General features: G+C 49.6%; 1 protein-coding gene across 10 annotated transcripts in view; it reads right to left on the bottom strand.

Moving 5' to 3' along the window:
• LOC123774077 (protein FAM110B) overlaps window positions 1-24,091 on the bottom strand; it is a 119,640-nt gene that overhangs the window by 46,304 nt on the left and 49,245 nt on the right. For 4 of the 10 annotated variants that reach the window (XM_069318770.1, XM_069318774.1, XM_069318768.1 and 1 more), the window contains exon 2: window positions 23,968-23,996. The exons of 2 other annotated variants lie outside the window; for them this stretch is intronic. The gene's annotated coding sequence lies outside the window, so the exon portion shown is untranslated. Of the gene's footprint in view, window positions 1-3,553; window positions 3,924-23,967; window positions 23,997-24,091 lie in introns of those variants that run through there. 4 more of the 10 variants (XM_045768216.2, XM_069318771.1, XM_045768217.2 and 1 more) reach the window with 2 other exon arrangements.

Below are 24,091 nucleotides of genomic sequence, written 5' to 3'. Positions count from 1 at the left end.
GTGGTGAGGATAGGATACACCTGAGAGAAGTCCTTGATGAAGTGCAGCGTGTGAGAGGTGAGGGTCCTGGGGTGTGCGTGCTAGCACTACCAACACACACACTATAATCACCACACCACATGTGCACCCAACACCCCGCCACTCTCCAGGCTTGCCTACTGCCCTGGGATGATAACGTATTCTGTCGCCTCCGTGATAAATAACACTAATGTTTTAGTGGTACAAAACAACTGCATGCTGTCTTGAGCGCACCCTTCCAGCGCATGTGCGACTCTACATGCGCAACTACGCACGAACTCGCCTAAATGCAAATTAGGCAAGTACGTGGGACATGTGCGCCTGCGCACGTGAAAGTGCACCTGCGCGCGCGTGACTGGACCAGCGCGGATAAACTTATAATATACCCCAGGTGTATACGACACTAAGTGTATAAGACACTGCCTCACTACCTCATACTACCACTACAGGAACCACCACCCAACCCCTAGACCCATCACTGCTCCTCATGTCTCACTAGTGTCCCCCCATGTACCACACGCCTCATGACTAACCTGCAGTCCCACCCCCCACCTGGAGGACCAGCCCAGCAGGTCCGCAGGAGCCCCGTGGTGTCCCCATGACCCAAGCCGCCATATTTGCAGCAGCACGAACCCCGCCGCCGCCGCCAGTACGGTGACTGGACTCTGTGGTCCACACGCCCTGACCTACTCTGCCTTGCCTTCCCTGCCCTCAGCTGGTGCTGGCCTCTGCTCTCCACCCCTCCCTCACTACCAGTCACCACAACAACCACACCAACCACCACCACCATTCCCTGCACCAACACATAACCTACACCAAGACTTCCTTCATACCACTACATTATTAAGCTTAACTATCGTCATTAAACTATGGACAACATATACAATGTTGCAACATTCACTTACATGTAATATCCAGCTAATTACTATTTATGTTCATTTAATATGGTTTAACGATCAACGTCTCATTCAACAAGTGGATCAACGCTCACTAACGGGAACATATACAACAACTGTGGCATTGCCGGTGACAGGAAGCCTGTTAATCTAGGCGTATGAAGTAGCCTTTATACCAAGAGCGACATATTCATGTTTTCACCCATCCGACCACTAGCCACACCCAACAGTATTTAACTTGAATGATCGAGTGACGCGTGCTTCAGCGACTGGGCTCCGACTGGATCCCTACACAGCTCCCAAACACCGTCACACACAGCTTGCAATAGTACACACAGCCTCCTCAACATTGTATATGTATTCGCCTGTAATCCAGCAGCACGGCAGAGTTCCAGACAACAACAAGATGCGAACTAGGAAGCAGGAAAAGATGTGATGGTGAGGCAGCGTCCCACACACACTGGAGAGACGTACACACAGGAGAGACATACACACAGGATAGGCACACACACAGGAGAGACACACACACAGGAGAGACATACACACAGGAGAGACACACACACAGGAGAGACACACACACACAGGAGAGACACACACACAGGAGAGACACACACACAGGAGAGACACACACACAGGAGAGACACACACACAGGAGAGACACACACACAGGAGAGACACACACACAGGAGAGACACACACACAGGAGAGACACACACACAGGAGAGACACACACACAGGAGAGACACACACACAGGAGAGACACACACACAGGAGAGACACACACACAGGAGAGACACACACACAGGAGAGACACACACAGGAGAGACACACACACAGGAGAGACACACACACAGGAGAGACACACACACAGGAGGCACACACACAGGAGAGGCACACACACAGGAGAGACATACACACAGGAGAGACACACACACACAGAAGACACATACACACAGGAGAGACACACACACAGGAGAGACACTGGAGTAAGAGGAGCGGACAAGCACCTATACCAATCACACAGCTTACTAATGACCTAAACAAAATACTGTACACCAATTTGTCCATATTCAAGTTTCAAACAATACGGAGCTAAAAAGATTATAGGTAAATATAAGCGGGTCTTGCCAAACTTTAGCGATCCTTTCACGAGTCACTACTGAGTCTTGAAGAGTGCATAGTTATGTAGACAGTAGTCCTCACGAGTCATACTTAGAGCTGCTTCCACCTCCTGAAGGGATTTGTCAGGGGGAAAGCGCCAAGCCATTACGGAAACATTCCCAGGATATCGTTTATTTATTTATTTATTTATTTATATATATATATATATATATATATATATATATATATATATATATATATATATATATATATATATACAAGAAGGTACATTGGGTTAGTGAGAATACATTGGATAGTACAGTATTTACATTCTTGTAAAGCCACTAGTACGCGCAGCGTTTCGGGCAGGTCCTTAATCAAGCAGATAATTTTAAGTAGGTAATTTCAATCAAAATTGATAAATGATAAAGATACATTACAAGATAAAAATGAGATGAGAGAGATAAGTAGGTATATTAAAGCACATTGTTATATTAAAGCTCTGATTGATTACATTGACAGCTTGATTAGTAATTTAAACAAGATTAATAGACACCATACAGCAGATTGGCAGCACATATAAGAAGACAGCAATGATCACAATGGTAAAGATGTTCAGATTGGGTACATAAAGATTGGGAGACTGGGTAGCAAAAGAGACAGATAAACAAGATTTATAAACACCATACAACAGATTGGCAGCACATATAAGAAAACAGCAATGATCACAATGGTAAAGATGTTCAAATTGGGAACATAAAGGTTGGGAGATTGGGTAGCAATTTTAAGGCAAAAAGTGAAAAACTATGAAGATGAAATTAGGTACTTTTTAGTATTGATTTTGAATGATGTAAAAGTTGGACAGCTTTTCAATTCAGTAGGGAGTGAGTTGCAAGCTACGTTGTATATGCTACGTTAGTAGCATATAGAGACATACACACAGGAGCAACACTAGCAACAGTCTCAATAGCTAAAGTAACTTAGATAGTCTAAGGAAGCCTTCAGAGTGATGTATGGTATACATGAGACACCCTTAAGGTGCAGGGTGAGGCCTCAGGTGGTGTATCAAACATCTTCAAGATCACGTGCTTCACTTCCAAATGTCAAGTTTACAACGAGGAATGACTTTGTACCGTCCTGGGTACCACTGTAGGGGCCAGATTCACGAAGCAGTTACGCAAGTACTTACGAACGTGTATATCTTTCCTCAATCTTTGACGGCTTTGGTTACATTTATTAAACAGTTTACAGGCATGAAAACTTGTCAATCAACTGTTGTTATTGTTATAAACAGCCTCCTGGTGCTTCGGAGCTCATTAACTGTTTAATAATTGTAAACAAAGCCGCCAAAGATTGAGGAAAAGATGAACATGTTCGTAAGTGCTTGCGTTACTGTTTCGTGAATCTGGCCCCTGGGCACCACCGTACCCTGTCCTGATTACCACTATACCCAGTCCAGGGTACCACTGTACCCAGTCCTGGGTACCAGTGTACCCAGCCCTAGGTACCACTGTACCCAGTCGTGGGCAGCACCATACCTGAGCATGCAGGTACTCAGCGCCCCTGGCCGTAGCCGCGGTACTGAAGGTGGAGGTTGCCAGGAGTGTGGGAGGACTTACCCCGAGGACCAGCTGCCTCGAGGGTCAGTTCCGGCCGTGGGAGGAGCCCGTCTGCAGGTATGGTAACCCTCTCGCTGTAATATATATTACAGGGAAAAAAAACCACTTCATGAGTGCTTCGCCACCACTGCCGCACAGGCTTCCCTGCACTCCTGCGCCGCGTATCACCGTCACTCGCATGAGGGGCCAAAGGAAGCTGATTATAAATCATATACAAATATGTGATAAGGAGGAGACGGGTCGGAGCACACGCACTACCCCTACCGAGGTTACCTTAACACTGAGCGCTGCTTCCACACAACGTTTATGCTCCGGCTCTGGCCAGCCACACGGATTGCCACGCACGCACTCTCAACTGAATTTGTAGTGAATTTATCTTTCTGCTTGCACGAGGTGGCTGATGCAGCTTGCAAGCGTGGCTGAGGAGCGAGTGGAGATGTGAGCAACAGTGAGGGGAACTATTAGAGCACAGAGAGACAGACAGACAGCAATATTGCCGACCGCACTGCAGACGGCAATAACATAACCCTTCAATACAGCGTGCCAACGACAAGCCTAATATCTTTCAAATTTGTGGGAGTTATAACATGGCGCCGACTCTACCATGGGAGGTGTTGAGTGTGTGTGTGTGTTGAGTGAAACCGTTGAGTGAGCCAACAACAAGCTGCGTGTCAACAGTCTCTCACTGAACACTTCAGTTTGTCTTCCAAGGACAACGTTGCCAGCCGTCGCCGCCTCTTCAATAACACAGTCACAAGAAAACAAACTGCCAACGGCTGTAGGTGGAGGTGGGTCCAGGTGGGTCCAGGTGGACTGGTGGTGGGTCCAGGTGGACTGGTGGTGGGTCCAGGTGGACTGCTGGTGGGTCCAGGTGGACTGGTGGTGGGTCCAGGTGGACTGGTGGTGGGTCCAGGTGGGTCCAGGTGGACTGGTGGTGGGTCCAGGTGGATTGGTGGTGGGTCCAGGTGGACTGCTGGTGGGTCCAGGTGGACTGCTGGTGGGTCCAGGTGGACTGGTGGTGGGTCCAGGTGGGTTGGTGGTGGGTCCAGGTGGACTGCTGGTGGGTCCAGGTGGACTGGTGGTGGGTCCAGGTGGACTGGTGGTGGGTCCAGGTGGACTGGTGGTGGGTCCAGGTGGGTCCAGGTGGACTGGTGGTGGGTCCAGGTGGACTGGTGGTGGGTCCAGGTGGGTCCAGGTGGACTGGTGGTGGGTCCAGGTGGACTGGTGGTGGGTCCAGGTGGACTGGTGGTGGGTCCAGGTGGGTCCAGGTGGACTGGTGGTGGGTCCAGGTGGACTGGTGGTGGGTCCAGGTGAACTGAAAATGGTTCAAATAGGCTCTAAGTGGGCCAAGGTGAGTTTACAGTGGCTCAAATGGGCTGAAAGTGGTCCACGTGGCCAGTAAATGGTCCAGGTGGGCTGGTGGGTGCAGGTGGGCTGGTGGGTGCAGGTGGGCTGGTGGGTGCAGGTGGGCGGTGACCAGTAGGGACGCACCACCGGAAGAAGACCCACAACTACCCCCAAGACAACCTTCTTTAATTAACTGCGCACTTCCTCCCTTTCCTGCAACGCTGCGCCAGGTGGTGGGTGTCCCACTGCGCCTCCTGCTACAGCGCCAGGTGGTGGGTGTCCCACTGCGCCTCCTGCTACAGCGCCAGGTGGTGGGTGTCCCACTGCGCCTCCTGCTACAGCGCCAGGTGGTGGGTGTCCCACTGCGCCTCCTGCTACAGCGCCAGGTGGTGGGTGTCCCACTGCGCCTCCTGCTACAGCGCCAGGTGGTGGGTGTCCCACTGCGCCTCCTGCAACGCTGCGCCAGGTGGTGGGTGTCCCACTGCGCCTCCTGCAACGCTGCGCCAGGTGGTGGGTCTCCCACTGTGCCTCCTGCCCAGTAATCTCTAACTGCGCCTGCTCTTTTTAGTTTTGATCATTTATTGTATACCTCATCGTGCCCATCGTGTGAGTGGTAGTGGACCCCCATACCCATCCTGTGAGTGGTAGTGGACCCCCATACCCATCCTGTGAGTGGTAGTGGACCCCATACCCATCCTGTGAGTGGTAGTGGACCCCCATACCCATCCTGTGAGTGGTAGTGGACCCCCATACCCATCCTGTGAGTGGTAGTGGACCCCCATACCCATCCTGTGAGTGGTAGTGGACCCCATACCCATCCTGTGAGTGGTAGTGGACCCCCATACCCATCCTGTGAGTGGTAGTGGACCCCCATACCCATCCTGTGAGTGGTAGTGGACCCCCATACCCATCCTGTGAGTGGTAGTGGACCCCCATACCCATCCTGTGAGTGGTAGTGGACCCCATACCCATCCTGTGAGTGGTAGTGGACCCCATACCCATCCTGTGAGTGGTAGTGGACCCCATACCCATCCTGTGAGTGATAGTGGACCCCATACCCATCCTGTGAGTGGTAGTGGACCCCATACCCATCCTGTGAGTGGTAGTGGACCTCATACCCATCCTGTGAGTGGTAGTGGACCCCCATACCCATCCTGTGAGTGGTAGTGGACCCCCATACCCATCCTGTGAGTGGTAGTGGACCACCATACCCATCCTGTGAGCGGTAGAACACATCCTCCTGAGCGCTGTGCAGTATAGCCAACATTTACTGTCGCTGTGAAGTGTATAGAAGTTATTAATATAAGATGTATTTCCTCGACACAAAACACCGCAAGGAAGATCAGTCTTGCAAGCTTCTACAAGACTTAATGAGGGAGGAACTAGCAGTGTAAACATGTACACTGAGGGAGGGTGGTGAGGGAGTGTATAGTGGGGGTGTTGGGGGGTGCTGGTGGGTGTTGGGGGGTGTTTGTGGGGGCCACCAGGGGAACTTGGCCACACCTGCCATCTTGGTTCAAATGGCTTCCCCACCATGTACCTGCCAGGATGCGACCATTATCACTATATAAGCATTAACCTTACATATGAATGTGTGTATAATTGTATATAATATGATATATATCACTAAGAACTCTGTGACCTGACCAGGGGTCACTCCTAACAATAAGGTCACTCCTTAATGTAAGGAGTAACCTTGCGAAACGCATCACTAGGCACCAGATCCAATAAAAAGTGTTAAAATGAAATTTGGAGAGTTAAATTTTCAGCTTCCTGCTTCAGTGAACAAAAACATAAGATTCGTGCCAGAATCATTAATCTAAAACTTTCAGTTGTATTCACCGATATATATATATATATATATATATATATATATATATATATATATATATATATATATATATATATATTTACGTGTGTGCGTGTGTTTGACCGTTCCTGCCCCCCCCCCCCCGGTCTCTCGCGATTTGCACAAAAAGAGGGGATGATTTTTTCACTACAGAGGACCCTGAACTCAACACAGGTTGCAGGCAGTCAAGGACACTGCCAGTAGCAGTGTAAGTGGTGGAGGGGGTGGTGGTAGGAGAGGGGATGAAGTGATCATGTGTGGGGTTGTTGTTCTGTCGCTCTTTCCTTCATCTCTGCCCCTTTATTTGTAATTCCATCTGCATTTGTGCAGGCATTGGAAGGCAGTGTATGATGACAGAGTCGAACGTTCCTGCTCGCTTCAGTTTGGGCTTCGTCACGTTGGCCAGCTTCTGTCTCTCCCTCTACAATGCTCTCTATTGCTTCGTGAAACTTCTCAGTCTTCACTATTTGCTCGTGTGGTACTTAATGCTATCATATTTGCTTCTTGCTGTGCACTGTGTCATCTCTGGTCTCCTTGCGCTTCTCGTCTGCTTTTCTTCCTCCCTGATGGTTCTTGCTACCTTCCTGTCTTCATTAAACCCATCCTGTGTAACACACACTGCTTGGTGTGTGTGTGTGTGTGTGTGTGTGTGTGTGTGTGTGTGTGTGTGTGTGTGTGTGTGTGTGTGTGGAGCAGAAGAGTGGAGGGAGGTGGTTGATACCTGGTTGATGGGGTTCTGGGAGTTCTTCTACTCCCCAAGCCCGGCCCGAGGCCAGACTTGACTTGTGACAGTTTGGTCCACCAGGCTGTTGCTTGGAGCGGCCCACAGACCCACCACAGCCCGGTTGGTGCGGCACTCCTTGGAGGAATAAATCTAGTTTCCTCTTGAAGATGTCCACGGTTGATCGTGGTCCACCACAGATGATACAACTAACAAGTCAGCGGCCCACTACAAAGTTAAGTCTATCTTCTCTCCTGACAGCCACTTCCAGTTGCCTAATATTTGTGTTCCGAAACAACACTTGAGCATCGTAGCTGAGGGCTTGACCCCGTGGAAGACGGGGGCCAGATTCACGAAAGCACTTACGCAAACACTTACGAACCTGTACATCTTTCCTCAATCTTTGACGGCTTTGGTTACATTTATTAAACAGTTTACAAGCATGAAAACTTGCCAATCAACTGTTGTTATTGTTATAAACAGCCTCCTGGTGCTTCGGAGCTCATTAACTGTTTAATAATTGTAAACAAAGCCGCCAAAGATTGAGAAAAGATGTACAGGTTCGTAAGTGTTTGCGTAAGTGCTTTCTTGAATCTGGCCCCAGGTTGTGAGGCGCGACACACACCTGAGAGCAGTGTTGACGGGAGGGACCGTGTCTGTGGCGACTTCAACACCCACATTAAAGTGATCCAGCAGGTGTGTGTGTATGTGTGTGTCTCCCGAGTTGAGGTTATCCAGCAGGTGTGTGTGTGTGTGTGTCTCCCGAGTTGAGGTGATCCAGCAGGTGTGTGTGTGTGTGTGTGTGTCTCCCGAGTTGAGGTGATCCAGCAGGTGTGTGTATCTCCCGCTTACCTTCAGTCTCACGCCCTGCCCAACCCTGCCACACCTGTGCATGTTGACCAGCCCCTGCAACACTGCAATCAGCCTGTCATACACGCCCCGATAGCGTTACAACCGCCACAAAGAAGCAATACGACACGGGTCTTGAAACGTCACACTTCTCCACCACACACACACACACACACACACACACACACACACACACACACACACACACACACACACACACACACACACACACACACACACACCTGACACAGGCACGGGTAACACAGGCTTGCATCACGTCACGCGGGGCCATGTGTACCACGTGAGGGAGCGAGGCACCGCCAGGTGTGTAGTGAGTGGAGTGTAGTAGGTGTGTAGTGAGGTGTGAGGGAGCCACAGAACTCACCTACTCATCATACTAACCAACATGTTGTGTTGCCTGACTTCCTCAAGGTTGTTGTGGACCCTCCTCATCACTCCTCGTGGCGCCCTCTACCTCATCACACACACACACACACGCACGCACAAGCACACGCAAAGGTTGTGGAAGCAAACTCTATTCATACTTTTAAAATTAGGTATCATAGGGAAATGGGACAGGAGTCATTGCTGTCAACAACCGATGGCTGGAAAGGCGGGATCCAAGAGCAAATGCTCGATCCTGCAAGCACAAATAGGTGAGTACACACACACCTGTACACTAGGTACCAGCACTACAACAGCCGGGAGCTTGTAAGTGTGTACAGTGTAGATGTACACACCTACACGCTCCCACACTACACACCTACACGCTCCACACCTACAAGCTCCCACGCTCCACACCTACAAGCTCCCACACTACACACCTATAAACTCCCACACTACACACCTACAAGTTCCCACGCTCCACACCTATAAGCTCCCACGCTACACACCTACAAGCTCCCACACTACACACCTACAAGCTCCCACACTACCTGCTTGACACACCTACAAGTTCCCACACTACACACCTACAAGCTCCCACGCTCCACACCTGCTGTAGACACTGCTTCAGGACAAGTTAAAATGATCGGAGTTCATATTTATGAAACAAGTGAGGTGTGTAGTGAGAGGGGACCGCAACTATGATCCTTATTCCAGAGCGGCGTAAGGGCGAGGACAACAGTGCCTGGCCGACAACAATGGCTGTTGACACAGTGAGAGGGGGGGGAAGACGCCCAGGGGAAGGGGGGGGGGGGGAGGGGGAGGGGGGGAGCGTGGGGAGGGGGGGAGCGTGGGGAGGGGGGGCTGGGGTAAGGTCGTCACCTCAGTATGCTCACAATATAACGTGATTGAGGGAGGAATTATTACCCATTGGTTGCCTTTTGTTGTGTTGTGACGCACGCACATTGTGCCCGGGGGGGGGGGGGAGGGGGTCTAGGGGGAGTGATGGTGAGGTGGAGGGGGGGAGGTACAGTGGCGATGAGGACAAGCATGAGGGATCTTCACCTCATAAACCACTCTCACTCACACCAACATTGCTTCAGCTCAACTAACGGGCGTCGCTGCTTCTACCCGGTATTCTAAACACAATATTAATCCTTGTCTACTTCTTAAAGAAGTGAAGATGGAACAGGAAGTGTTGATAAACAAGGAGCAAGGCTGTAATACATAGAAGAGAGGAGACAAGGAGGGGAGAGGAGGAGGAGGAGGGGTACGGGACGGAAGTGAAGCCCACTGGGTATGGTGGGGGGCGGGGAGGCTGCCCCACAGGCTGCCCCACACTGAGGGCAGCCCCGCCCTGCCCTTACTGGTGGGGGAGACACGCACATCTCTCTCACTCCTCCTTACCCACCAGTGACTCACCACTAACCTACACCACTACTCACCTCTAACACCAACCCGCTAAATGATCTCAATATTGGCCTCCGTCACTCACACCTCACTCGGGGCACGTGTATATACACATGCCGTCACCTGTGTCGGGCTCGACCAGGCCTCCTTTTTGTTACACACGCCCAGGATGCAGCCCGTAGCAGCTGTCTAACTCCCAGGTACTATAACCTCTAGTTACTAATGACATTCCCTTATACATCCTCCTTGCCTCTTCTATCCATTCTTAATCTTTCCTAGCCTCTCCTGGTCATTCTTAGTCTGCCACTGCTTCTTCTACCACTCTAAGCATGAGTGAGCGCCTGGATTTTTTTGTAAACACATTTGGTACATCTGCATTTGTGCAGCTATCCTAGACTCTATGAAGGGGAGTACAGTGTGTCAAAAAGCTAGCTAAGTGATGCTAAAAGTCCCCATCACACAGGATGGTTAGTCATACAGAAGCATGTGATTAGTAGTCTGCACTGGCAGACTCTGGGTGCATTATGAGGATATCAACATAAGAGTGAATAAGGCAGCAGTGATACTAAAAGTCCCCATCTCGCCGGACGGTTATAGTCATACAGCGCCTGGAAGGCATGTGTACGTTTTCTGTCTACCCTACGGGGTACACTACGACAGATTGGGCGAGCCATTCATCTCACTTTGAACCCTAACAAAATAGTTTATTCAATATTATGTAGGCAGAAGCTGGAGCCCTGTCTTGGTCAAGGCTTACATATGCTTACATTACCTGTGGATTACCCGTGGACGATGTCGAGAGGTATTTTATACTCCCGGAGTTATATAAGGGGTATAACTGGCAAACCCCTCACAGTGTTCAAGAGACAACTGGATAAGCACCTCCAAATGATACCTGATCAACCAGGCTGTGACTCATACGTCAGGCTTCGAGCAGCCGCGCCCAACAGCCTGGTTGATCAGTCCAGCAACCAGGAGGCCTGGTCGACGACCGGGCCGCGGGGACGCTAAGCCCCGGAAGCACCGGGGTAGGTAAGGTAGGCTGGGAAAGGTTTCCCTGGTGAATGCCAAGAATGGATTGATCAAGCAAATATCTGAGGGAACTTATTCCAAAAGCGAGTGAACCGGAACCAGGTAATATTATCGGACTGTTACAGCTTTAGTTACACAGTTGGTGAGTGAAGGTGTTGTGGTGGTGATGACAAGGACGAGAGTGGACGGTCATGAGAACGATGACTATTTGTAACTGCAAGTGGCTGACGGCTTCCTGGTGTTGACTGACAGCCCCGGCCTGGGTGACTCCAGGCTTGACATGCTCGGGGTTTATATCTTTACCACAAGCGTGAGGGACGAGGAGAGAAGACCATGCAAGAAGTGCTTCTTGCTTACTGCCTGAAACGCTTTGCGTAATAGTGGCTTTAGGCATTGTATGTACTAGCTCTATCTATAAAGCCAACAAACTTTGTAAAATCTCTTTATGTATGTACCTTACCTAAATAAAAATTATTATTATTATTATTATTATTATTATTATTATTCTCTCACACTCTACCTCCATGCCCTCCAGGGCGAAGAAAGACGTGTCCCGTGCCCTCCAGAGAGAGAGACGGGGTACCATGCCCCAGTACCCTTAAGTGGACACCTCACAGTCTATGATACCCGAGCCCATGACCCCGAAGGTGTTAAGGCTTTAACCCCTTAGGCGCTGTGGCTGGTCGGGGCTCTGGGGCAGAGACTGACTTTCTCTGGCAGCACGGGGTGACGCTGCGCAGCACGGGGTGACGCTGCGCAGCACGGGGTGACGCTGCGCAGCACCGGGCGATGCTGCGCAGCACGGGGTGACGCTGCGCAGCACGGGGCGATGCTGCGCAGCACGGGGCGATGCTGCGCAGCACGGGGCGATGCTGCGCAGCACGGGGTGACGCTGCGCAGCACGGGGTGACGCTGCGCAGCACGGGGTGACGCTGCGCAGCACGGGGCGATGCTGCGCAGCACGGGGCGACGCTGCGCAGCACGGGGCGATGCTGCGCAGCACGGGGCGATGCTGCGCAGTACGGGGTGACGGTGTAGTGAGGGCGACCATTACCAGTAGGCGGTAACGACATTTACAAACTCACCCAACTGCTAGTCGAAGACGGCAGGGAAAATTCCCCTTTCACGATTTCTTTTATTTCCGTGTGTATTCACCTAGTTGTACTCGCTTAGTTGTGCTTGCGGGGGCTGAACCTTGGCTCTTTGGTCCCGCATTTCAACTGTCAATCAACTGGTGTACAGATTCCTGAGCCTACTGGGCTCTATCATATTTACATTTGAAACTGTGTATGGAGTCAGCCTCCACCACATCACTGCCTAGTGCATTCCATTTACTAACTACTCTGACACTGAAAAAGTTCTTTCTAATGTCTCTGGCTCATTTGGGTACTCAGCTTCCACTTATGTCCCCTTATTCGTGTACCATGTGTGTTAAATAATCCATCCTTGTCTATCCTGACAATTCCCCTGAGAATTTTGTATGTGGTGATCATTTCTCCCCTTGTAACACCGTAAAGGTGTTTGGTTTAGTTTTATTTAAAAATATATATAGTTCATGAGTCACAGACAAGGATTTGAGAGGCGCCAGTTTGTCGGCCTGAGACTCACACCTCTAAGCGTTAATGACCTCAAGTTGACCTGAGGTCAAGTCATGCGAATTTCACCTTGGTTCCGCTAATCGGATAATTGTAGCCTGTTAGTCTTCAAACATGCCGACGTTTAAGGAGTGGTTTGGTAGAGTGCCTGAGTCTATCTACTTGTGGGCGGAGTTAGCTACTAGGTTCCCCAATATATACTCGGAGAGCAGAGCACAGAGAAGATAGAACAGGAGACCAGCCAGCAGAGCAGAGCAGAGGCCAGCCGTCGAGATAGGCTGTCGCCGGACGGGGGGTGACGCTGCCGGACAACTGCAGACTCCCCCCCCCCCCCCCCCGCCTCTCTATCCAGCCATAGGCAGACACTTGGTGAGTTGAACATTCAGGTGACTTGGTCGTGTTTACATATGTTGTGTGAGGATCAGGGGCAGTCCAGTTGTAGGGTTCTCGAATTCTTGGATGATGATTCACTTTGCATATTAAACTTGAACATTTGAATTGCTTAAATTATGATACTTATGTGAAATATAATACATGAATTTATTATTTAAGGTGTCTTTAACTTTGTTCCCTAGAGTTTTTGAGTTGAGGTGAGAAAGCCTCTGCGGTTACTGGGTTCATGATATTAATGAGTACATGATACAGATGGAACATACTAATAATAACCTCTTGATAACATCCTTGAGAATATGAGAATATTGGTGATACAGACAAGTTCCATTCCTTGTCTTGTATGAAATGGTATAGAATTGATGGTGGCAGCATTTCTTCTTCTACTCTTCTACTTCTACTATCTATTCTTCAACCTATCTACTCCTCTCCCTCCACCCCCCTCCAAACTCTCACTTTCAGTTGACGACCCTCCGCGTTCCTCCCACCTCTCTACCTCTCTCACCCCACACCCTCACTAATTACTTCACTCTTCATCTCTTTCCTTTCGTTTCTCTTATACGTTTGTGGCAGTGAAGTGTGTTCTAGAGTTCTCTAGAGTTTCGGGTAGCTGATCAAGTTACGGCTTAATCTCTATCAATTAATCTGGTATTGGCCACCAGGTCCCTCCATAATCACATGGGTTTGGTTACCCCATGTCGGGGACTGGACCCTTGTTTGAGTGATCCACGGCGCCCCAGCCAACGACATCCCGCTCACCCTGATGCAACCCTAGACACTTCACTCCCAGCTTCCTAATTATTAATTGGTTAAAAGAGGCATGGATGTATGGCATCGTGCCCAACCGTCTCGTCCTGCCCAGCACTCCAACCCAGAGCCCATTGGTTGTGAGCTGACTGTGCTTAAATTGGAACGCCTTGCAGAGGCTTGTGGCTAGCCTCACGAAACTTGGCACCATGATTGCTGTGGGTTATGTGCCAACATGGTCGGGTTATGTGCCAACATGGTCGGGTTAGGTGCATCACAGTTGGAGAGAGAACAACATGCCACCACCACATACTGCACCCCATCACTATTTTGATATTGCCCACCAGATACCATCTGGCTAAATACTTTATAAACAAAAATTTAGTACATTAGTTTTCCTCGGAGAGCCGGTCTTTTTCCTTTCCGGGGAGCCGGTCGGCCGAGCGGACAGCACGCTAGATTTGTGATCCTGTGGTCCTGGGTTCGATCCCAGGCGCCGGCGAGAAACAATGGGCGGCGTTTCTTTCACCCTATGCCCCTCTTACCTAGCATTAAAATAGGTACCTGGGTGTTAGTCAGCTGTCACGGGCTGCTTCCTGGGGGTGGAGGCCTGGTCGAGGACCGGGCCGCGGGGACACCAAAGCCCCGAAATCATCTCAAGATAACCTCCTCCACAACTGTTAAACGTTAAGCGCAGATCTTAGGAAAATTAATTGAAATGTTCTACTCCTCATACTTTGTCTATAGCAGTGAAAAAACACAACATTTGGAGATAGCAATATCAACACTGGTTCAACCCCAGCCCTCTACCACTGACCACACCAACCCTACCACTGACCACACCAACCCTACCACTGACCACACCAACCCTACCACTGACCACACCAACCCTACCACTGACCAGAGCTACCACTGAGGCATCTCTCATGTCCGCTACCATATAGTCATCGACGGCACTGATCTTTACACCACAGCTTGAGCCGCTATCCACCTTTAAGAGAGCCTCTCCGCCGGCCTAGTGTGTGTGTGCCTCCTCCCATAGCAACCCCTAGCAATTGGTGCCTTGGTGTGTGCGTCCCCAGCCCTGCAAGGACGGACCTAGCAGGTCCCCTTTAGCGTGGGCGGGCGGGCGGGAGGACGCCGACTGTTCCTGGGCTGGGTTGTGGCGGGGAGAGAGGGCGAGAGAGAGAGAGGGCGAGAGAGAGAGAGAGAGAGAGAGAGAGAGAGAGAGAGAGAGAGAGAGAGAGAGAGAGAGAGAGAGAGAGAGAGAGAGAGAGAGAGAGCGAGAGAGAGACAGACAGACAGACATTAAGGAAGGCCGTCTGGACCATTCAACACAGCTCCTATATATACTCCACCAGGCTGGCCCATAAACATGTCCAGGCCACTGTGTGGAACACTCCACTTCCCCCCCCCTCCCCGCCCCGTCTCTAATGTTACAAGCAAGTTTGGTTTCATAAACCACAGGTCCTATTTTAAAATTAGTATTTACCCAGGTCTTTAATGAATCTGAAGTAAGCCAATATATATATATAAATATATATATATATATATATATATATATATATAAATATATATATATATATATATATATATATATATATATATATATATATATATATATATATATATATATATATATATATATATATATATATATATATCTCAGCCTCAAATTAAATATGTATGGCACCGTTCTGAGGTCCATGCTAGTGAAAGTCTTCTAGTGAACCTTCCGTTGGACGACTCTCAATGAGAGTAAGCAACCCTCCCTGTAAGACCTCGTCAGAGAGATCCTTCCTGAACCACTGAGGGATTCAGCAGGAATACACGATCCTGCTCTCACTGAATGTTCAAATCAGTGGGATGTTCTTGCAGCCCCAGCAACCATTATAGAGCCAACAAAACAACACAAACAGTCCGGCTGGGACCACCCTCTAGTGGAAAAAGTAGCTGATGCCATGCTCAGCGCCGCAACATCAGACAAGGAGAAAGCCCGCCTCAGAGCAGTGAGTGCCCCCCATGCAGGAGACTTCCTCCTGGCAGTACCCATGTCGGCAATGGGCACACGTCTAGATCCAGAATCCCTTCGTGTAGCAGTGGCCCTCCGCCTTGGTGCCCCAATTCACTCTCAATACAAGTGTATTTGCAACAGGGTGGAAGCAGACCAATATGGACTGCATGGGTTGCATTGCGGAAGCACAAAGGGCTGGCATGCAAGACACAACGAGGTCAATGACATCATCAAGAGAAGCCTTGTCTCAGCTCAGTGCCCAGCAGAGAGAGAACCTCGCATCTTAGGAGACCAACACCCGGAAGACCTCGCCCTGATGCGATGCCATAAAAAGGCACAGTTGGTGTGGGACTACACATGTGTATCCACCCCTGGCTGACACTTATGTACACTTCGGTGCTGATCACGCAGGTGGGGCGGCCAACCACAGGGACACAACAAAATCATTCAAGTACAGGCGACTGGAAGGTCAATACACCTTTGTTCCCATAGTGTCAGAGACGCATGGTCCCTGGGGTAAGAGTGCCTTGGGATTCCTCAAAGAATTGGGTTCCAGGCTCATTGACGTCACCGGAGACCCAAGAGCTGCCAGTTAGCTGTTTCAGCGCCTCAGTACTCACCTAATTGTGCTTGCGGGGGTTGAGCTTAGTCTCTTTGGTCCCGCCTGTCAACTGTCAATCAACTGGTGTACAGGTGCCTGAGCCTACTGGGCTCTATCATATCTACATTTGAAACTATGTATGGAGTCAGCCTCCACCACATCACTTCCTAATGCATTCCATTTACTAACTACTCTGACACTGAAAAAGTTCTTTCTAATGTCTCTGTGGCTCATTTGGGTACTCAGCTTCCACCTGTGTCCCCTTGTTCGCGTCCCTCCAGTGTTGAATAGTTCATCCTTGTTTACCCGGTCGATTCCCTTGAGGATTTTGTAGGTTGTGATCATGTCCCCCCCTTACTCTTCTGTCTTCCAGTGTCGTAAGGTGCCTTTCCCGCAGCCTTTCCTCATGCCTCTCAGTTCTGGGACTAGTCTAGTAGCATACCTTTGGCATACCTTTGGTCTGTGTGTGTGTGTGTGTGTGTGTGTGTGTGTGTGTGTGTGTGTGTGTGTGTGTGTGTGTGTGAGTGTGAGTGTGAGTGTGTGTGAGTGTGAGTGTGAGTGTGAGTGTGAGTGTGAGTGTGAGTGTGAGTGTGAGTGTGTGTGTGTGTGTGTGTGTGCCATCTGTGAGTGCCGCTCTGAGAGGGACGAGAGTGGTCTTAATTACTTGTGGCAGATCAAAGAGTAACCTGTAGGAAACCATCTCCCTGACTGGGCTTCACATGCCTTCCCGTGTCCGTGTGGCGCACGGACACGCACCAGACAGGCTCCAGACACACGGACACGCACCAGACAGGCCCCAGACACCCAGCACCCCCCCCCCCCAACACAGCAGAAAACCATCTCAGTAAGTCATGTGGAGGACACAAGTCCCCACGCTGAAGGAGAGGAGGTTCTGTGAATCAGAATGCTGTGAAGGTCCCTCCACTGGTCACACACAGGCATCAGCTACACCTTGTGTAGAGTGCTACACTACACAGGCATCAGCTACACCTTGTGTAGAGTGATACACTACACAGGCATCAGCTACACCTTGCCACAGGTACTGGTAACTGGAGATCGGAGCTCAAGCTTAACGCTGACTGAGAACCTCAGCACAAGCTGGCGACGCGTGTGGGGGTGCTGGCAGGGCTTCCATGTCTGCTTCATCAGCTTGAAGTTCGTCAGCCTCCAGAATCACCATGACAACGCGTCCCTCATCCCAGACACAACATCTCTCTCTCTCTCTCTCTCTCTCTCTCTCTCTCTCTCTCTCTCTCTCTCTCTCTCTCTCTCTCTCTCTCTCTCTCTCTCTCTCTCTCTCTCTCTCTCTCTCTCCCTCTCATCTCTCCCCTACAGGAGGCTGCTACACAGTAACTAAGTGTGTGAGAGTAAACCTTGAACTCTTCATTAATGATTTCAGTGAGGATTTCTAATGTCAGGAACATGTGTTCTGGAGGTCCCAGCATAAACAATACACATTATCCCCCCCCAAGCACATACACTCACATACAGCACTGGCCCCAGCACATACACCCACATACAGCACCGGCCCCAGCACATACAACAACAGGCGCGCAACACATCAAAGCAACAATGCACCCCATACAACCTCTAATGCAATGGAATACATTACCCACTCCGTATTACCTTCTCTCCCACCCTCCCTCCCACCCTCCCTCACACACCTCCCTCACACACCTCCCTCACACACCTCCCACACCTCCCTTAAGCAGCCAGGCTTCAGGAGTGAATCAATAGATTAATCTAAGGCAAAGATCCCGAGATCTGTCCACACACTTCCCAGGATTATGACAAGTTGGTCTGCCCGTGTAGGGTGGGTGGAGGGTGAGGGTGGGTGGAGGGTGAGGGTGAGGGTGGGTGGGTGGAGGGTGAGGGTGTAAGCCAGTCCACCTCCCGGCCTCACCCCAGGCCCCCTACATACCCTGGGAGCCACTCCACCTCCCGGCCTCACCCCAGGCCCCCTACATACCCTGGGAGCCACTCCACCTCCCGGCCTCACCTATATATATGGCCCCAACACCACACACGGAAGCTCTCGGCCAGCTCTAATTATTAAGCCAAACGTCAATATTTCTGTCCTAAAGCTGAGTACCATTGGCAACTGTACTTTCTGGCGACCTCTTGCAACCCTCTCACAGATTACGTACCGTGCCTTGTACAGGTACGGTGCCTTGTACAGGTACGGTGCCTTGTACAGGTACGGTGCCTTGTACAGGTACGGTGCCTTGTACAGGTACGGTGCCTTGTACAGGTACGGTGCCTTGTACAGGTACGGTGCCTTGTACAGCTACGGTGCCTTGTACAGCTACGGTGCCTTATACAGCTACGGTGCCTTATACAGCTACGGTGCCTTGTACAGGTACGGTGCCTTGTACAGGTACGGTGCCTTGTACAGGTACGGTGCCTTGTACAGGTACGGTGCCTTGTACAGCTACGGTGCCTTATACAGCTACGGTGCCTTATACAGCTACGGTGCCTTGTACAGGTACGGTGCCTTGTACAGGTACGGTGCCTTGTACAGGTACGGTGCCTTGTACAGGTACGGTGCCTTGAACAGCTACGGTGCCTTATACAGCTACGGTGCCTTATACAGCTACGGTGCCTTGTACAGGTACGGTGCCTTGTACAGGTACGGTGCCTTATACAGGTACGGTGCCTTGTACAGGTACGGTGCCTTGAACAGCTACGGTGCCTTATACAGCTACGGTGCCTTATACAAGGGACTGTGCCTTATACACCTGACGTCCCTTATAGATACAGTACCTTATACAAGAGACCGTGCTGGTTAATTAGGTAACTGGATAATCAGGTCAATTGCCTTGCTTATGTTGTTACTAAACTCAAGTAGTTACGACATTTGATAGTTACGCACGAGACTTCCGTTAATATATTTTGTTTGCGATACCTGACAATTCCTGTACCCGATAGATACAATACCAGATAGTTGCAATATCTGATGGCTACGATATCTCAAGGTTACGATACCTGATAGTTACGATACCTGATGGTTACGATACCTGATAGTTACGATACCTGATGGTTACGATACCTGATAGTTACGATACCAGATAGTTACGATACCTGATAGTTACGATACCAGATAGCTACGATACCTGATGGTTACGATACCAGATAGCTACGATACCTGATGGTTACGATACCAGATAGCTACCATACCTGATGGTTACGATACCAGATAGCTACCATACCTGATGGTTACGATACCAGATAGCTACGATACCTGATGGTTACGATACCAGATAGCTACGATACCTGATAGTTACGATACCTGATGGTTACGATACCAAATAGCTACGATATCTGATGTTTACGATACCAGATACCTACGATACCTGATAGTTACGATACCTGACGGTTACGATACCAGATAGTTACGATACCTGATGGTTACGATACCAGATAGCTACGATACCTGATAGTTACGATACCAGATAGCTACGATACCTGATAGTTACGATACCAGATGGTTACGATACCAGATAGCTACGATACCTGATAGTTACGATACCAGATACCTACGATACCTGATAGCTACGATACCTGAGGGTTACGATACCTGGCAGTAATTTTTGTAAGGGTTCCATGATTAAAGTTGTGTTATAGTTGAGGTGGCGCCCAGACCTACAGCCTCCCTGCAGGTGGTTGTAAAGTAATGGGAATATATGTGGCAGCCGCGCACCGCTCTCATGCTGCAACCCTTGGTAAGACTACTTCACTTTGGCTGGATTACCCGCCCTGCCTTACCTCTCTCTCTCTCTCTCTCTCTCTCTCTCTCTCTCTCTCTCTCTCTCTCTCTCTCTCTCTCTCTCTCTCTCTCTTGCTCTCTCTCTCTCTCTCTCTCTCTCTCTCTCTCTCTCTCTCTCTCTCTCTCTCTCTCTCTCTCTCTCTCTCTCTCTCTCTCTTGCTCTCTCTCTCTCTCTCTCTCTCTCTCTCTCTCTCTCTCTCTCTCTCTCTCTCTCTCTCTCTCTCTCTTGCTCTCTCTCTCTCTTGCTCTCTCTCTCTCTCTCTCTCTTGCTCTCTCTCTCTCTCTCTCTCTCTCTCTCTCTCTCTCTCTCTCTCTCTCTCTCTCTCTCTCTCTCTCTCTCTCTCTCTCTCTTGCTCTCTCTCTCTCTTGCTCTTGCTCTCTCTCTCTCTCTCTCTCTCTCTCTCTCTCTCTCTCTCTCTCTCTCTCTCTCTCTCTCTCTCTCTCTCTCAGTTCCGGAACTCTTAACTCATGCCTTCACAGCTTCCTACTCTACCTTCCTCAGTTCCATCTCCACACACACCTGAGCTAAGGGGACTGAGCTATGAGAGAAGACTGAGAGAAGTGGACCGCTCCACACACGAATGAAGGAATAAGACAGACACACAAGCACTGTGAGAAGTGAGAGACAGAAGAATAAGGGGACACATGGAAGCTGGAGACGAGTCACAGAGATGACTCAAGGAACTTCATCAGTTAAGGAATCGTCAACAGAAGCGGTTGGGACCAATTCGACAGGCAGTTTTAAGGGTAAATTTGATAAGAAAAAGAAATGAAAATAGTCACTGCATAGTCATAGTATCGGGTCACTGGTTCAATGTGTACTAGGCCCGGTCTCTGACCAGGCCTCCTGGTTAGTGATCTGGTCAACCAGGCTGTTAGATGCTAGCCCTGCCCCCCCTCCTTACACACCTGTTGATACAACACATGTGTGCCAAGTGGACATCAACAACAACAGCGAGGGTCCAAGGATGCAACCTTGCACAACTCCACTCGCCATTTTTTCTCCACAAACATTTCGTGTAAATATGACTCTCCTCTCCGAGGCTGCTACACCTAGTCTAGGACCTTCCCAGCTGGATATGTTCACTGGGACCACAGCTACGAGCCCCACCCTGTCAAGACCCCCCCCCCCTGACGTACCACCACCCACCACCCTGGTCTTCTGTTTACGAGACATTGGGGGGGGGGGGGAGGGGGGGGTCGTTCTCCTAAAGCAGAAGTGAATGTATCCCCGAGCGCACGCACGCGAGAGACTATGTTTACGTTTAAATAAACTCCCTGTATAACCCCCCCCCCATTTAGCCTTCTGTTTAAACCCTCTTTTAGTCGCCCCCTTAATTTAAACCCCATAATTTATACTCCATAATTTATATCTCCTAATTTATACCTCCTAATTTATACACCATAATTTATACCTAATTTATACCCCATAATTTATACCCCATAATTTAAACCCCATAATTTAAACCCCTTAATTTAAACCCCATAATTAATACCCCATAATTCAAACCCCCATAATTAATACCCCATAATATATACCCTCATCTCCCATGAACGTTTTATATCGTGATCACAAAATATTGTTACTCTTTAAGAGTAAAGACAAGAGAGCTATTTTGGTACATTTCCTCTTTAAGGGGGCCATGCCCACTTCCGCCCCCTTCCCTTTAACGGCACCCCTCATCACCCCTTTAAGGCTCATTCAGCCCAAAGAGCCCCCCTTACCCCCCTGAAAGAGCCGTGGCTACCCCCATAACCCCCACCCCTCCAGGGCCAGATAAAGAGCGGCTCGCGTTCAAGAGTCATGGATCCCTCATCCTTGCCAGCATCCTCATCCTTGCCAGCATCGTCATCCTTGTCAGCATCCTCATCCCCGCCAGCATCCTCATCCCCGCCAGCATCCTCAATCCCCACCAGCATCCTCAATCCCTCAGAGCAACACAATCCTTTATATCAACCCGCAACACAACAAGTTATTTCAGTTCTTCAGTTATTTTGGAGGACTGACGCTGTAAATATTGCAACCTCGCGCGTGTGTGTGTGTGTGTGTGTGTGTGTGTGTGTGTGTGCGTGTGTGTGTGTGTGTGTGTGTGTGTGTGTGTGTGTGTGTGTGTGTGTGTGTGTGTGTGTGTGTGTGTGTGTGTGTGTGGCGACAACACAGCCAGTATAGTTCCCAAGTTCTCCGCCAGGTGCCTTGTTTCACCGTTGCAAGGAGGACCAGTGTGTGTATTTATTACTGGTGCCTGCAGGCTCGAACTTGACTCCACCTCTTGGACTCCACCTTTTCAGCTTTTGTTTTCTCTAATGTACTAACTCCAGACCAATTTTTATTCAACTACGTCCATTTATCCCCAAACACGCACGCACGCACACACGCGAGCGCACGCATGCACACACTTCGTCAAATGTCATAACTTAATGATTCTGGTGACCGAAAGAGCTGTCGAGAATGGAAGCCCAATCGCATTTCCCTGACACACACACAGCGCCCTCTAGCAGAAATGACACAATCACTGGAGGACGTCTACAATTATGAAGCCAATCTCGCTCCAAACACAATTCCCAAGGCCCTCTCTCTCCCTCTCTCCCTCCCTCTCTCTCTCTCTCTCTCTCTCTCTCTCTCTCTCTCTCTCTCTCTCTCTCTCTCTCTCTCTCTCTCTCTCTCTCTCTCTCTCTCTCTCTCACACATACATATATGCATGATCGGGTCTGGGTTGCCATAACTCAAGAGAACAGCACATCACAATCACACACTGAGCTTCTTTCTAGTGAGTACATTTGGAGAGCTTTGAGACGATCCCAATAATTTAGGTGCTTTATCTCGTCTATGCGTGCCGTATATGTTCTCTGTATTCCCTCTATTTCAGCGCACTCTCCTGCTCTGAAGGGGGAAGGGTGAGTGCTGAGTAGTACTCAAGACGGGACAACACAAGTGACTTGAAGAGTACAACCATTGTGATGGGATCCCTGGATTTGAAAGTTCTCGTAATCCATCCGATCATTTTTCTGGCTGACGCAATATTTGCTTGGTTATGCTCCCTAAACGTTAGGTCGTCGGACATCATTATTCCCAAATCCTTTACATGCTGTTTTCCAACTATGGGCAGATTTGATTGTGTTTTGTAGCATGAATTATGTTTAAGGTCCTCATTTTTACCGTACCTGAGTACCTGGTACTCAGGTATCTGGTGCCCTGGTACTAAGTCTTAGAAGAGGTACCACCACTAGCTCAGGTCAAGAGGTCTTAAAAGAGGTACCACCACTAGCTCAGGTCAAGAGGAGGTCTTAGAAGAGGTACCACCACTACCTCAGGTCAAGAGGAGGTCTTAGAAGAGGTACCACCACTACCTCAGGTCAAGAGGAGGTCTTAAAAGAGGTACCACCACTACCTCAGGTCAAGAGGAGGTCTTAGAAGAGGTACCACCACTACCTCAGGTCAAGAGGAGGTCTTAGAAGAGGTACCACCACTACCTCAGGTCAAGAGGAGGTCTTAGAAGAGGTACCACCACTACCTCAGGTCAAGAGGAGGTCTTAGAAGAGGTACCACCACTACCTCAGGTCAAGAGGAGGTCTTAGAAGAGGTACCATCACTACCTCAGGTTAAGAGGACGAGCACTCACTCACTCACCTGCTCTCAGCCTCCCACCAAGCCAACTGCTCCAAAGAGTCAGAAAACAATATTAATTATTTCCTCACAAAATACAGAGTTTGCGCTTGATGATTCTTAAGATTTTGTGCTTTAGATGGGATCT

This window comes from Procambarus clarkii, chromosome 91 (genome assembly GCF_040958095.1).
Source record: "Procambarus clarkii isolate CNS0578487 chromosome 91, FALCON_Pclarkii_2.0, whole genome shotgun sequence".
Classification (NCBI taxonomy): domain Eukaryota; kingdom Metazoa; phylum Arthropoda; class Malacostraca; order Decapoda; family Cambaridae; genus Procambarus; species Procambarus clarkii.
This window is presented reverse-complemented; position numbering and strand designations above follow the sequence as displayed.